Below are 17,794 nucleotides of genomic sequence, written 5' to 3'. Positions count from 1 at the left end.
GTCTACTAGAATGCCTTGAACTGTCCACAACCATGTGCCTCTGTTGGGTGTCCTAATTAACTTCAATGCATTGAGGACATCCCAAAGCTACAAGCCAGCACAACCAGGAGATTTCCATTGCTTTTGCTCCCATAACCCGAGGACCAGCTTTGCCCATGGTCCTATTCTGAAGAGTTGCTGATGGCCCCAAGCATGGCCTGAATGGTGGTAGAATGGTGGACAAATCATGGAATGAAACTTACTTTGATATTGATAACCCAACGGCCATCTAAGAAAAGCGATGGCATGGCGATGGTATTTATTGGCTGTGGAGAGAGATGGGTCGGGGAAGTTGGGATATCCACCTAAAAGAGATGCTCTTGTTGGAGCATGGGTACTTCCCGCATTTAATGAGAGCAGAGCAATTGAAGTGATGGAAAGCCAACTGTACCGTATCACTTTGGTTGTCCATTGAACGAGAGTAATGCTTCAAAACAACGGACTAGACATGTACAGAGGAGACCACACTCACATAAACACCAGCTTCCATATGGAAGTCAGCCTTTTTTTTTTTTAATTAAATCATATAAATTAAATTAAATAAATATGGATATATTTGTGAGAATCATCTGTGCGAGATGGAAAGAATTTTTTGAGAATGACTCCACACGGTCATCAATTAGATTCAAAATAATGGAAAGTATCTGGAAGTTCAATCGTTCTTTCGTGACATCTTGAGTCTTTTTATCATTCCATCATGATATCTGTTCAGCATGTTTTTCAAAAAATAAACAGCACCGCAGATTAGATTGTATTCTTTATTATCGAATATACCGAAGATTAGACTTGATACAACACGACGGTGGCCCACAGGTCTTACGAAATATTTTATATTTTAATTTTTTATACCATCCTCACATTAGAATGGCATGTCGCCCACTTATATCAAAAAATAATAATAATAAATAAAATATCTCACAAAGAAATAGAAAGATGTGATATAGAATTCTATAATGTTGATCCTATATAATTGACCATATTAGGTGCCATCCAATCATCGACAATATTGACTTTCCCCCATTTATGAATGAGTGATCTCAAATGTAATTAATAGATTCAATAATTGCCAATAATCCAAAAGAGAGAATAAAATTTGATATCGGCAGGCAATAGATCAAAAAACTATCAAATAATTCTCTAGAATTGCATGCTGCATTGAAAGGATTGATTTATGCTTCCCAAAAACCGTAGGTGACTAATATTTGATTGGATATCACCTTTACATGCAAGATAATTTTTTTGTCCAAGTGCTCCCCTGTTGAGGACTAGTCTTCTGATTGTCATCAACATTGCTTGGGAAGTGATTGATCATGTTTCATGGAAAAGGAGTTAAAGGAAGAATAGAAAATTCATTAATATTTGACAAATGATGCGTAAACAAATAATGCTTGATCTTGAAATGAAGGGAAAAAAACCCGAATAGTGACAAGGATTGGGAATCGCTCCAAGTCTAACTTAAGTTTAATATAATATGCGTTTCTTCCTACATAAAAAAAAAAAAAGAAATGGCTGATTCTTGGCTTAGGATAAGAAGAAAAGGAAACGGAAGTGGGCTAGTGAACAAATGGCTGGCAGCCAACATTAAATAGGAGAAAAGTTGAAGGCAAGCCAACTTAAAGGCTGCCGCCCTTGTTGTCAATTAGCTCTTAGTTTCGTAAGTTAAGGAAACCATCTCGAAATTTACCCAAAAAAATAAAAAAGGAAACCATCTCGAAAGGGGTATCTGATTCTGAGGGTTCATCAAAGTCCCTTCTAATCATTGCTTTACCAACTCAAATGATCAGCTAGGCTAACCACTGCAGTGCTGGTAGAAGGATGATGGTGGTTGGTGAACGTTTTAGAAGATGATAGAGTAATATAATACGGTTTCTTTTTTCTTTTTTTTTTTTTTTTGCTTCCACGTATTAGCTGAGAGTTGCACATAGAAAGAGTCAAATTTTAATATAATATTCTAGGATTTAGGTTATAAAAGAAAAGATTACAATAGTTGACTGATAAAAGTGATTAAATTTCAGTTGAGGGATGATAGGGCGATCGAATCTAATGTCTGGTGACTATTAAATTATCAAGTCCTTGGTAAAATTCACATGGTTGGTGGACAGCCTTCATTCAGGAATGTGGGGACAATTCAACTTTAGGAAATTTATCCATACAATACTGCTGGGTCCTGCAAAAAAGGTAATAGATCAATGAGAACTCAGGGTGGACCATGGGCAACAAATTTTTTTCTTTAGTGTCATCCAAAGTGATCAAGACTGTATTTAATTGATTAACAATGATGAGAAAATTTTAATATGGGTAGAGAAACCAAGTCTTCTGACTAAAATATACGGACCCATTATAAAATCAAGGTTCCGCATTGTCCAACAGTCAACAACTTCGTCGTCTATTGTAATCACATAACTTGTGTCTCTAATGAATTCTCAAAGTCTTCAACAGCAATCAAAGGATAACAAAGCTTCATTAAGTTTATTATAATGAGAAATTTTAAGAAGCGACGTGGCAAACAGTACAAAATTAACCCCTTTAAAGCAACACAACAAACAAGATGAGTAAAACCTTTATCAGTCACAATGCCATACATAATTTGTGTTACAGAAAGATCAGATCTACATTATTTTCAGCAGGATAGACAGGATGATTGAGTATTACTGCCATGGGCTTTCTTGGAAACACCAGCAACAGCCAGACCCTGCAGGCAAGTGACTGTGCAAGCATATGGGGGATCTGATTTGGAGCAGCACAGAACTCCAGACATAAGAAACTCTAATTGCATCCACTCCAATGCGACAGAGGCAGCAACTCATTCATGAACATCGCCTGCACATTGCTGAGTCCATGAAAAGCATCTCCCTTTGGGATTCCCGTTCATGAACCAATCTCTTGAACCTTCCCTCTTAATAAATAAAATCATTATGAAGCTTATAATACATTTGATGCCAACCTCCACGGTCCAATTCTTTAGCATATCCACTTTGCCCTGGAACCTGAGTCAGAGTTCTGGCTTCAGATGCGTTTATTGGTTGGCACCAGGTCTTCCATCTGAACTACCACACTATTTCATGGTCAAGAGGGCTCAAAACGGTAAAAACATCTACATACAGGTCCTAACAACCATTAAGGATCATAAAGAGGAATGCAATAGTATGGTTAGTTATAACTTTGTGGCAGAACTTAGCTATTATCTATAACAAGAATAGAAAGAAGAGACTTTTGAAGTTGGATTTTCTTTTCCCCTGGCATCTCAATGGCATTGGTAAATTCTCTATATTGTTTCACTGCAAGAATCCTTATCATGTACAGTTCCTGGTTGAAACACAAGATAGGAAAGAATGGTTGCATCAACAGTCAATATTCTCCATATTTAACAGATCTATATTGCAGAAACATGCATATCGCACTGGCATTGGAACCACTAGTGCTTCGAAATGTATAAAACTTACCATAAGGTTGCAAAAGTTGGGTATGTGTAACATCACTTTCATGGGGGCAGGGGATGAGTGTTTGCAGGAAAGGGCAGATGGTGATCCCTGGGCCACTTTCTTTAGCTGCTCAGCCTCGTGGAGTTCAATGCATCTACAACTCGCCATTGAAACTCCATTGCAAGAGAATAACCTCACGTTTGAAGTAGACAATGTTATTGACCATACTATTTGTCCCAAACGTAAAAGACAATGACTTGAGTAATGAGCGTAAAATATAATTTAGAAATATGGTTACAGATGAGTGCTTTAGACAGAGAAAATCTTCTGTACCATGAAGATATGGATTCACAAAATGCTTTACAGACAATTTTAAACAGTTTGCAACATGGAATCATCAATATTAATGCATGCAAAGAATTAATATAGCCTTTCAGGGGAAAGTGGCTAGCAACAAACTAAAAATTTTGTACCTCCTTAAAATTAATATGCTGTCTTGACTTGCTTGGGGGTAAAGAAAACTTAAATAGAGCCCATCCAGTGACTGAAAGTACCGAGGCCATTTGTGAAGCTAGAGAGCATACAAATTTAACAGTTAATCTCCTCTATATTAGCAGATTTATATGAGATCCAAATATTTTACAATCTAGACATGTGAGAAAAACATTTGACAAAATTTTACAGCTCATCATGCTCCATGAATATCAGGATTTCTAGTGGACAAACCTGGAATTTGTTTGCAATATGGAGACAACAGGGAGAAGCAAATAAGAAAAATGGACATCCAAAATAAGGGTGCATTTGAAAGGCTCTATATCATGATTTATTTTTTCTCTGTTTCTGAAATTACAAGCCATAATTTTATACAACTAGGTATTTGTTTGCATAATGAAAATTCTGATAATCCATGAAACCATGGGATCTGTAATATCGGCCTTAGTAGAATATTCCAAGTTCATGAATAAAAAATTCCCAATTGTAGCCTAAAACCAATGTGGCTGCATAAATCTAGTTGTAAGAATCCTTTTCTTAATTAAAAGGAAGCTATGGATCACCCCATTTCGATTGACAAAATCCAAAGGAAACACACAGGGAAAAATAAAAGAAAAGAAAACTAAAAATAATGCTGGGCAAACCTCTTCACAGGAATCTAACTGGAAAAAATGGCAAAGAAGTTGCAGGCTGTTGGATTTTATAGGCAAAGACAAGAAGGAAAAATTAGGCAAGGCAAAGAAAATGAAAATGGAGGTCCAAATATGTGAATTCAGGCAAACTTCACCACACTTCACCCATTTTCATTTCTTCATGTTTCTCAATGGCCAAAATTAGTTTTACTTGGTACAAGCTAGAGTCTGCTGCCAATATATAATTGACTCCCATCACACTGCACAACAAAAACTTACGAACTGTGTAATGGAACTTTAATTATCAATTTCCAAACTGCTAAACATTTATGCAACATGTACTGGTCTGGCATCATAATGTACCAGAATGTCAAATTTTGATACATTTTTCTAGGAGGTTTGCAGCATCAAGGAGAACGGATCACTGTGAATGCAGGGTGGATCAGCCCTCCTACCCCTCTCTCTCTCTCTCTCTTGCCGCCCCTCTTTTTCTCGGTCTCTGCATGCCTTGCCTTCTGATGGCTAAGTCAGTGAGAAAGCGACCATCGCTCCCACTGCTCTCTTTCTTTTCTTTCTTTTTCTTTATTTCGAAATCAAGCATCCCAGTCAAGTTGCACCAGGTACCAGTCAAACTGCCTTTTGGTATCAGCCGGTGTTGGCCAATTTCAACCAGCATAGGCAATGTGTTCTGGCCCGTTAACAAGCCAGTGTCCTGCAAGTGTTCCTGTCTTGGTTTCCTATCAGAATGGTATGGAACTGATGGTTTCCAGGTGACCTAAATCCTTGTTAAGAAGTCTTTCATGCATGGCAGTTGGGTTGAATAGGATAGAAGCATCAGCTGGAACACTTCGCTTTAGCTCCTTTTTGGCTTCTCTTGTTACCCCTACCAGTCATGATGAGCTCTTGTTTGATAATTTTGACCCCACCTACTAAGCCATTAATGGTATTTGATACATTCCTTCTAGTTTGTACACCAATCGATTAGGCAAAATGTATTCTTGCCTCCAATAAGTGATGAAACCATGATTTCTCATATGAGCCAATAAGTCATTGCCAAACTATTCGGTCCCAGTTAGATCCAAAACCACCTTTCACTCATACAAAAAATCTATATCTATACTATACATTAAAGGAGAGTCCAAGAGTCCCCAACGCATGCCAAGTGTCAAGCAACAGAAGTGCCAGTATTGTCTCCTGTTTTTTTCTTTTCACCTTCATTGGGGAAGTCCAGCCCTCCCCAGAAAAGCCACATTGCCATGCCATGGGTCAGCCTGATCTCCCTTTAGCATGCTTGCCCCAGCATTTTTGGCATGATCCGACCTTACAGCACTCTTGATGTGAGAAGGGGGCAGAGGCCAACACCTCCAACATGCCCCCATACACCCTCCCCTCAACCCAGCCCATACCTCTCTCCCCTCTCACCCCTCCATCATGGCTTCTGATAGGATGATGTCATTGCCATGTCTCTTCAGCCCTTGGAATGGGAAACGTCCACAAGAGGGATGATGGGCACTTGCCTGTGGATTCCAATAAATTCTTGTTTTCTTAAAGCAATTTTAATTGCAAAATAAAGAAGGAATTACAGATAATGGAGGTCTACCCCTAAATTGGTTGCCATTTATGCTTGATTTACACTAATTAGAAATTATACATTTGATCATCGATTTTGATTATCATTTTAAGGGAGAGGAGGGGGGCAAAAGGTTAACGCTCCACCATGCATGCCCCGTATACCTGTCACCACCCCCTCCCTCATTCCTTTGTACGTGAAGGAGGGTACCTCCACCATGCCCACAAGCACCCCCCTCTCCCCCCCCAAACCAAAAAAAAAAATCCTCTATCCTCCCCTCCTCTCTCAACAACATGGCCCTAATCCCATCGACATGATGAGGGTGTAAGATTTCAGATGCCGCAGCGGAAGATCCAGGGGTTTAAAATTTTCATTCTAAACACATTAGTGCACCGAAACCCTAAAGCCCAACATCCCATGACTATAGCAATCAAAACATAAATTAAATAAGCAGGATATGAAGAATATCTATAACGCTTATTCCAATTTCCACTAGGCGCCCAAGTGTTCGCCCTTCAATGGTGATCCACACAAGAATCGATCCAAGAACAGCGCTCCTTGAATCTTGCTTCAAGAATTCTAACTCCTAGAACTCGAATAACCTCGCACCAGTCAGATTTCTTCAAGAACCTAACTTCACCCTTTCGAAGACTCTTCTGGACTTCTAAATCCTCTCTTTTAGAACCTCTTTTACCCTCGTCTGGACCAGAACAAGGCTTGTCTTAAATACAAAAGCCTTGTTCTAAGACTAGGGAGAGAAAGGAAAGCCTTGTCTTAGACTAGGAGGGGACTCAGGAAGATATTTTGAAATGAACTGGATTGATCCGAATGCCCCAATGCCCAGGACCTTTTTTAGGTGATATAGAGGCTCGTAGGGAAGAGTCACATCTCTTCCTCACATCCTCTAGTTGTTGCATATCCTGAGAGAGGAGTTCCTTCAAACAGAAGGACTCTTCTCCAAGGGGTGCGACTTCTCCCTTCACCCCGTGCGCACATAATGTTCAAGAGGCGTTTAGGCATCCTTCCACTCATCAGATAATTTTGATATTTGTCACGTGTCATCATATTTAAATATGAATTCAAATGACAAGGATATCAGATATGGAATGCCACCTTCTGCCCCATGGCAGGACTCTTCATGTGATGAGTTGTGTGATTTCTTTCCTTCACGTGCACAGCCTTCATTCTAGAAATTCTCCATACCAAAATAAGTCCAGAAAAAATCCATCTCAACCTTTGAGATGTATGCCAGAGAGTGGAGGGTGATGTGGGCTGCCACATGGATCTTAATCCCATGTGAGGACTATGTTCTTTCTTAACGCGCCAAGGCGCGCGCGCCTAACATTTCTTGCACCAAGAGTCCTACCTAGCTAGGGCTCTATCAAATAGCGCCTTATGAGGCTATGTGGTGCCATGCAATGGCTAGCGCACCCAGATCCAAATCTAAATTAGGCCTTGGCTCAATTTGGTTTGATCAGAAAGCAAAATTCGAACCGAATTCGAATCCGATTCAAGGAGCTAGGATTTCTACACGTACTAGCATGCTTATCGATAATCCGATTGGATCCAAAATTTCAATTAACCATATCAAATGGGTTCTGGGTCAATTTTCTTATGTGTGTGACCCATTGGATTCCACATCTAGCCAACAATAGGTCCAAATGCAAATTGACTTAATTTGATTAGAATCCTTCTAATCGATTAAGATCCAAACCATGCCGATCCAAATTCAGCAATTAGAACTCTTTCTAATTGGAGATCGACTTAAATACTTTAATTCAATCAAATCTACAAGTCAAGATTGACGTCTAACAACGTATCATGACTATCCAGAAGATGTGAAATTTGATGGAAATACCAAATATACCCTTGAATGGCAAGTTACCGTGCAATTCAATTTTTCGATCATCCATGTATCTTGAATATATTCATAAGTATAGAATCACGTCAAACTTAAACACATATTCATATCAATTCTCCATCAATCAGTAATGACTCCAATGATGAAGCATTAGAAATTCTTTCTAATCTTTTTCCTACTTTGGTCAAAGACTTTCTGAGTCATCTAGAGATGAGAATGCATAGGATGATATCTCCTCTTACTAGGAGTGATCGATTCCTTCTTGACCGACTCACAACCTCTATACATACTCTACCATATCCAGAACATCCCGTATATGTCTTTATGTCATGCCTAAGTATGAACCAAAATATGAATTCATGTGCACAGGATTTTATGGTGGTCTCAAGTCTAAGGATCACTCGTATGACTCCCACTTAGAGAACCATCTTTTAATATGCAAATAAGACTCCATAAAATGTTCTCTGTTGACGAATCAATTCAGTGAACTCATTTTCTAATGAGCATCCATATTCTTATATTAATGTCCCACACAAGTGGCTTATGAAATTAACCACCCTCTCCATCGAGCATACATAGAACGTGCCAGTCAAACCAAAACATTGATCTCCAACTCAATGTTCCTACGATCAGAAATATTTTAGTCTAGGATTTTAGATTTCACAGGCATGAACTCTTCATGGCCCTAAAACTATTGCCCTAGTCTATGGGGTTTATCATAATCTTAAATACAATAAGATGCAGCTATAATAATCAATCAATGCCTCATTTATTTCATAAATAAATAATATCATTACATGAGTTGGAAGATTGCATAGAAAAATCCCATCGTATAACTCATACGATTCGCTTGTAGGATACTATTCTTTCAATTTTTCACTTACACTAAAACCAATAGCCTTTATATCTCAATCTCATACGATCGAGATTGTGATCAAACAGCTGCTGCAGTATGACCTTATTAAATAGATCTGCTATATTGTTCTTAGTATCAATTCATTCTATTACAACATCTTATCTCTCGATAAAATCTCAAATGAGATAGAAGCATCTGAGGATGTGCTTGAACTTATGATGACATCTAAGTTTCTTGACTTGAGCAACAGCCCCAGTATTATCACAATAAACTGACACTGGCCATTCTATCTCAGGAACTATATCTAATTCTGTAATGAATTTCTTCATCCAGACAGCTTCCTTGACGACTTCACTCACAAAAATGTATTCTGCCTCAGTGGTTGAGTCAGCTACAGTCTACTATTTGAAACTCTTCCAACTCATTTCTCCACCATTCAGGATAAACACATATCCTGAAATTGACTTGCTATCATCTGAATCAAATTGAAAACTAGATTCTGTATATCCTTCGAGTTTCAACTCTGATCCTTCATATATAAAAAAAATATCTTTAGTCCTTCTTAGGTACTTAAGAATATATTTTATAGCTTCTAATGATCCTCTCCTAGATCAGCCTGAAACCTGCTAGCTATGTCAAGTCTGGTACATAGCATGCCGTACATGATCGATCCCACGGCCGAAGCATAAAGGATTTCACTCATTCTCTTCCTTTCCTCAGGTGTCTTAGGACACACTTTCTTGAAGAGACGTATGCCATGACTTACAGACAGGTAACCTTTTTGACTTGCCTCTATATTAAATCTCTTCAATACAAGATCTATGTATCGAGACTAGAACAAGCCTAGCATCTTCTTAAATCTATCTCTATAGATCTTTATACCTAATATATAAGATGCTTCACTCAAATCTTTCATGAAAAACTTATTTGATAGCCAAGTCTTGACTGATTATAACATTGGGATATTATTCCCAATGAGTAGTATGTCATCGACATACAGAACCAAGAAGACAATAGCATTCCCACTTGTCTTCTTATATGCACACGGTTCATCCATATTTTTTAATGAAGCTAAACTCTTAGACTATCATATCAAAATAGATGTTTCAACTTCTCAAAGCTTGCTTCAATCCAAAGATTGATTTCTTCAGCCTATATACTTGATTTGCCCTCCCACTAGAAATAAATCCTTTTGGCTAAGTCATATAGACCTTTTCCTCAAGATTATCGTTGAGAAAAGCGATCTTGACATCCATCTGTTAGATCTCGTAGTCGTAGTGTGCAGCTATAGCAAGTAAAATCCGAATGAACTTGAGCATAGCCACTGATGAGAAGATTTCATTATAGTCAATTCCTTGCCTTTGCCTGAAACCCTTCACCACCAATCTAGCCTTATAGGTTTCAACTTGACCATCTACTCTAATCTTCTTCTTGAAGACCCACTTGCATCTTATTGAGGTTACACCCTCAAGCGCATCAACCAAAATATTTACTTGATTGTTATACATAGAGTCCATCTCGAATTTCATAGCGTCCAGCCACCTGTCAGTCTCTACTCATGACAGCTTTCGAATAGATCAGCGGATCATCATCCTCAATGATGTTGATCTTTTTGTCATTCCCAATAACAAAGCCATATCTTAGAGATGTCTGTTGCACTCTATCTGACCTTCGGAGAGAAGGTATGTATAGTGGATGTACCTCATTCTTGGGTACTTCTGGTTGAGAATCTCCTTGTGGTCCAACCACGAATATTTCTGAAATGGTTTGTAGGTCTTGAATTTTCCTAAGTTCAACATTCCTTCCACTAGCTCCTTGAATAAATTTTTTTTCTAAAAAAATGACATACCTACTAACAAATACCTTTTATTCGATAGGATGGTAGAAGTAATATCCTTTAATTTTCTTAGGATATCCTACAAATCTGCACTTATATGATCTAGCACTAAGCTTATGCCTAAAAATATTTCTGACATAAGCAAGACAGCCCCATATCTTAAGATGTTTAAGATTAGGCTTTCTTCCTTTTCATATCTCATATGGAGTACCAGTAATAAACTTCGAAGGCACCCTATTCAATACGTATGCGGTAATTTCTAGGGCATATCCCCAGAAAGATATTGGAAGATCCGTGAGCACATCATGGACCGCACCACATCCAATAGAATGCAATTCCTCTTTTCCTTTTCATATCTCATAAGCATTCTCCTCTTCGATCGGATCGAAGAACCTTGATACTTTTTTAATTTATATCTTGACCATTCTCTGATCCTCTTGAAACTTATCAAAGACTTCGAATTTATGTTTTATTAAGTATACATATCCAAACATTGATAAATCATCTATAAAGGTAATGAAGTAAGAGTATCCTCCCCTGACTTGAATTATCATCGGCCCACATACATCTGAATGTACTAGGGCTAACAACTCACTTATCCTCTCTTCATGTCTAGAGAATGGAGTTTTGATCATTTTTATCCATGAGATAGGATTCACAGGTCCCATATGATTTACAATCATAGGGATCAAAGAACTCTTCTTTATACAACTTGTTTATCCTTGACTCATTAATATGACCAAAGCGACAATGTCAGAGATATGTGATATTCACATCTTCTCTCTTTTTTTTCATATTTCTATGAATATGAAGGATATTTTCATTAAGTGCAAGAATCAGAAGATCATCAACAATATGGCCACTACTATAGAACTCATTAGAATGATACATGGAGCAACTATTGCTCGTTATCTTTATTTCAAAATCTTGTTTCAGTAATAGAGATACAAAAATAATATTTTTAATGATCATAGGCATATAATAGCATTCTTCTAATTCCAGAATCTTGTCCGATGGCAAATTCAATAAATAGGTTCCTACAGCCTCGACGTGAATGGACTCTCTACTTACGCCGAAAAGCTCGAAATCACCTTTCTTCAGCCTTTGAATTCTCCGTAGTCCCTATAACGAATTGCAGATGTGGGAACCACAAACGGTATCCAATACCCAAGAATCACTAGCCGAAGTATCCAATGAAAAGATAGTATGTATCATATACACACTTTTTTGTGCAACACTTGCACCCCGCTTCGAGCTTGCAAGAAAACTCCTACAATTTATCTTCCAATGTCCCATCTTGCCACAGTAATAATAGGTGACCCGACCTAGATTAGGAATATCCAAAAAATAGAAGACCTTCTCCTATGTGAATACTATTCGCAAATTTCTCAACCAATCCACATAGTTCGGACCGATCAATTTATTAGCATCAAGGATGCCATGCAATGAGAGTGAAGATGCCATGATGCAGATATTTAATCTATATTATATTTAAAAATAATTGCATAAGCAGACCACTCATAATGACATACATACTAGATGAGATCTTCTATCTAGTTATGTCTCTCACTATTTTATCAGATACCATATCCCTCACCTAGAGTAAGCGAGAAACCCTAATATAGTCTCTTAGTGTGGTTGAGATCCTAATTTCTCAAAAAAGCCTTGTGGATAGCACAATAAACTCCAATGAATTCAAAGATAGAAAATTCTTTCTAATTGCATCCCATACCACTCTCAATAAAAATTTTTGCCTCTAAAAATACTCATAGCCTTGTGGATAGCACAACAAACTATAGTATTTTAGTTAAGTCAAATCCTTTATTTCCATACATTCATATCTGAATTAATGTTACCATTGTGGATAGCACAACAAAGCAACACATCTAAAATATACCGTAAGCATCTCTTATGCACCAAGACAACCCCATATCAATTTCCATAATAAGTCTTGTGGATAGCACAACAAACCTGCTACAGTTTTTGACATGATACTGGCTTAGCATGAAGGAAGACTTGTGTAATGATCTTAGCACTAAGCAATCCAAATTCAGAACTTAATTAATCCAATTGGCCAGATAAGTGTAAGATTAGTGGGAGGCTCTCCGTACTTTCGCAACGGTCTTAATTAAATAACCACCGCTCAAAAACCACTTGCCTTAGATACTAATTGATCAATCAGTTCCAAACTTAATCAACTTTTGGTTTTTCTCCACTACGACTTAATATAGTTTTTAGGAGAGGTTTATGATCTCATGCACATCCTACTTTACACATTTCACAATGATGCATAATCATATTATAATCAAGACAACATAATATGAAGTAATGCATCTAAACATATCACTAAGATTGACTAGGATTTGGATTTTCAATCAGACTCATCTCATGGCCCATATTGAACCTAATCGAAAAACCCTCAAATCTAAATTATGCCAACATACTATCATTTGATTGTATTAATCAAAGAGGCTCTGATACCACTGTAGGGTTTCAGATGGCACAACGGAAGGTCCGGATGTTTAAAATTTTCATTCTAAGCATACTAGTGCACCGAAACCCTAAAGCACAAAATCCCTTAACTATAGCAATCAAAGCATAAACTAAATAAGCAGGATATGAAGAATACCTGTAATGCTTATTCCAATTTCCACTAAGTGCCCAAGTGTTCATCCTCCAACAGTGATCCGCACAGGAATTGATCCAAGGACAGTGCTCCTTTTTGAACCTTACTTCAAGAGTTCTAGCCCCTAGCACTCAAATAACCTGGCACCGATCATATTTCTTCAAGAACCTAACTTCACCCTTCCAAAGACTCTTCTAGACTTCTAAATCCTCTCCTTTAGAACCTCCTTTACCCTTGTCTGAATCAGAATAAGGCTTGTCTTAAATACAAAAGCCTTATCCTAAGACTAGAGAGAGAAAGGAAAGCCTTGTCTTAAATTAGGAGGGGACTCAAGAAGAGATTTTTTTGGAATGAACTGGATTGATCCGAATGCCCCAATGCCCAAGACCTTTTATAGGTGATATAGAGGCACGTGGGGAAGAGTCACATCTCTTCCTTACGTCCTCTGATTGTTGTGTGTCCTGAGAGAGGAGTTCCTTCAAACAAGACTCTTCTCCAAGGGAGGCGACTTCTCCCTTCACCCCGCATGCACGCCATGTTCAAAAGGCATTTAGGTGTCCTTCCACTTATCAGATAATTTTGATATTTGCCACATGTCATCATATTTAAATATGAATTCAAATGGCAGGGATATCATATATGGAGCGCCACCTTTTGCCCCATGGTAGGACTCTTATCGCGTGATTTCTTTCCTTCGCGCGTGCAGCTTTCATTCCAGAAATTCTCCATGCCAAAATAAGTCCAGCAAAAATCCATCTTAATGTTTGAGATGTGTGCCAGAGAGTGGAGGATGTTGTGGCTTGCCACATGGATCTTAATCCCATGTGAGGACTCTATTCCTCATCAATGCGCCAAGGCATGTGCGCCCAACATTTCTTATGCCAAGAGTCCTACCTAGCTAGGACTTTGTCAAATGGCATCTTATAAGGCTATGTGGCGCCATCCAATGGCGGCACACCCAGATCCAAACCTAAATTAGGCCTTGGCTCAATTTGGTTTGATCAGAAAGCAAGATTCAAACTGAATTTGAATCCGATTCAAGGAGTTAGGATTTTCACACGTGCTAGCATGCTTATCGATAATCCGATTGGATCCAAAATTCCAATCAACCATATCAAATGGGTCTTTGGTCAATTTTCTTATGTGTGACCCATTAGATTCCACATCTAACCAGCAGTAGATCCGGATGCAAGTTGATTTAATTTGATTAGAACCCTTCTAATCGATTAAGATCCAAACCATGCCGATCCGAGTTCAGTAATAAAAACTCTTTTTAATTGAAGATCACATTAAACACTTTAATTCAATCAAATCAACAAGTCAAGATAGACGTCGAGCAACGTATCATGACTATCCAGAAGATGTGAAATTTGATGAAAATACAAAATATACCATTCATTGACAAGTTACCGTGCAATTCCATCCTTCGCTCATCCCCGCATCCTGAATATGTTCATGAGTATGAAATCATGTCAAACTCAAATACATATTCATATCGATTCTCCATCAATCAATGATAACTCCAATGATAGAAGCATTAGAAATCCTTTCTAATCTTCATCCTGCTTTGACCAAAGACTTTTTAAGCCATCTAGAGATGAAAATGTATAGGATGACATCTTCTCTTACTAGAAGTAATCGATTTCTTGTTGACCGACTCACAATCTTCATACACACTCCATTATATCTAGAACATCCCGTATGTCTTTATGTCATGCTTGGGTATAAACCAAAATATGCATTCATGTGCACAGAATTTCATGATGATCTCAAGTCTAAGGATCACTTGCACAACTCTCACTTAGAAAATCATCTTTTGACATGCAAGTGAGACTCCATAAGATGTTCTCTGTTGGCGAGTTAATTTAGTGAACTCATTCCCCAATGAGCATCTACATTCTTGTATTAATGTTCCACACAAGTGGCTTGTGAAATCAGTCACCCTCTCCATCGAGCATACATAAAATATGCCGGTCTAACCGAAACATTGATCTCCGACTCAATGTTCCTACGATCAAAAATATTTTAGATTAGGATTTTAGGTTTCACAAGCAAAAACTCTTCATAGCCCTAAAACTATTGCCCTAATCTATGGGATTCATCATCATCTTAAATACAATAAGATGCAGCTATAATGATGAATCAATGTCTCATTTATTTCATAAATAAATAATGTCATTACATGAGTTGGAAGACTGCATAGAAAAATTCCATCGCATCACTCATGCGATTGGTTTGTAGGACACTATTCTTTCAAAGGGATGGAGAAAGCATGCCTAGATAGCTGCCTCCCCTTTATTTCTCCTCTTTCTCTCCCTCTCTCTCTCCCCCCTCTCCCACACCCTATGGTCGACTGACACCACCACTGCCAAACCCCTACTCTCTACCTCTCTACTCGTTTTGAGAAAAAAAAGAAATAAAAGATATAGAGGAAGAGGAAAAGAGATTCAATGGGTATGGTTACCTAAGACCATTGCCGACGCCCACATCAAACCGTGCAGGACTGTGCCAACCTCCCCGTCGAATCTCGACCATTTATAACCTTGATCATGGGTGTGAAGGCAGCAACTATGTCGAGGGTCGGGGGGGGGACGGTTGGGAGGAAGAGCTGAGAGCATTGATGAACCACGAGCGATTGGGCTTAGGATCAAGGGGGGTGGTGGGGGTTTGAGGGGGAAGAGGAAGAGGAAGACATGGAGACAGGTAGTGAACTTGGCAGATGAGCAGTGGTGGCCAATTAAGGGGAGGTGGCGCTGCACCCCAGGGTGTGGGGTAGGATGAGGGATGAGGGAGAGAGAGAGGGAGATTTTTTATTTTTGAGAGAGAGAGAGAGAGAGAGAAAGGATGGCTAGGTTTTCAACTAAATGAGTGGAAGGGGTGCTCTCTTGAGTGATTTTTTTGGTGGTTAGGTTTTTAAAACTGCATCATGTGCTTCCCACATGAGTGGGGTGCGATTAGCAATGCCGGCTCTTTCTCCCCATTTTTTTTTAACATGGGACAGATGGAGGTCACATGTAAAGAAGTTTATGGTAGGCCTATGCAAAGAAAAAAAGCAAAAGAAAAAAAATGATTGCTAATAATATGCAAGAAATAGTATGCTTATTTATGAAAAAGGTGCACTTCCCTAAAACATGTTGACATAGAGGAGCATCTTACATACTATTTAGCACAATGTCACAAAAACAAACACGTAAGACGGAGTTCTTACACTTCGAGCCTCATGGGTTGCTTGGGATGAAAGAATCTGGCAAGCTTTATCATGTTTTAAGGGCAAAGACCGTAAATAAAAGTAATCCAATGAAACCTTTGGCTTTTGATGTCAATAGACAAAGGAAAGCTTCCTCTTTTGCACCAATATTTACATATTTTTAAGAAATTAGAAAAAGTTTATTTAAATCATGCCACATAGATTTAGAAGAACAATGTTTCTTTAAATGTTTTCAAGAAAATGTCGAGCCCTCACTCTTTTTCTTTCTCTCTCTCTCCAACCATTTGAATGCAAAATTTATTTCTATACAAATTTTTCCATACATTATTACCTTGCTAATATTGTGATATTATTGAAATCTATTGTTGAATTATGTAAAAGAAACACTATTGTTAAATAGTATTATTATATAAAATTTAATAATAAGATACTGATAGTTATGCATTACATTGCATCTATTATATCTACTTCAATTTTTGTGATTTGGAATTGACTTATTAAAAAATATTGAAATCTATTATTTGTTGAAAATTATTTTTTTTACTATTATTTGGTGGAATGATGGAAGCAGCATTTATGGTACAGAATTTTTTCCTCTAACCAAAAAAAAGATTGATTCAAAGCTGTCTATTTTTTTATAGGCGACACTGCTACATGGGCTTCACCTATTCCATAATCATGCTTCAGAAGGTACCCATTGCATTTTAGTTTTATTTTACATATATTAATAAATAGCAAATTTGCAACAATTTACTTACCTAAGTGAATTCTTTTTCCATAACTTTATGTGATTTTGTAAATTTAGTTATGTTTGTAGACTATCCATGCCGGTAGATTGTTTTAGATAATGGCGATGCTATAAATTGTTTAACTTATACTTTTCTGCATAATAAATCCAGATTAGATAACATAAAAATGAAAATATTAGCTTTCATCGAATTTGTTTATCTTTTTCTCATCAATGTTAATAATCTGCTTCAATTTTTCCTTTTTTTTTTAACCCTCCAACAAGGATGAGATAGGAGAAACAAAATAGAAAAGATTTCAGCACTCTCGTCAACCAACGTTTAAAACAGAGTTTTTTTTGTACAAAAGAAAGCATTTTTGAGAGAAAGAACAAATTCTCTATCTAGATACCATCTAAACCTTGATATGTCACAATACAAATTACTTTGCTCATATTTTTCTATAAAATGAACCCAAATCAAATGACATAAAATGAAAAATATAGCTTCTGTCAAATTATTTTAT

General features: G+C 37.7%; 1 pseudogene; it reads right to left on the bottom strand.

Moving 5' to 3' along the window:
- Positions 1-2,571: 2,571 nt before the first annotated feature.
- The window catches only part of LOC105043073 (protein KINESIN LIGHT CHAIN-RELATED 3-like), a 27,128-nt pseudogene continuing 11,905 nt past the window's right edge, over positions 2,572-17,794 (bottom strand).

The sequence above is a fragment of the Elaeis guineensis genome, chromosome 4, assembly GCF_000442705.2.
Source record: "Elaeis guineensis isolate ETL-2024a chromosome 4, EG11, whole genome shotgun sequence".
NCBI lineage: Eukaryota > Viridiplantae > Streptophyta > Magnoliopsida > Arecales > Arecaceae > Elaeis > Elaeis guineensis.
Note: the sequence above shows the minus strand (reverse complement) of the source record. Positions and strands in the feature narration are given on the sequence as shown.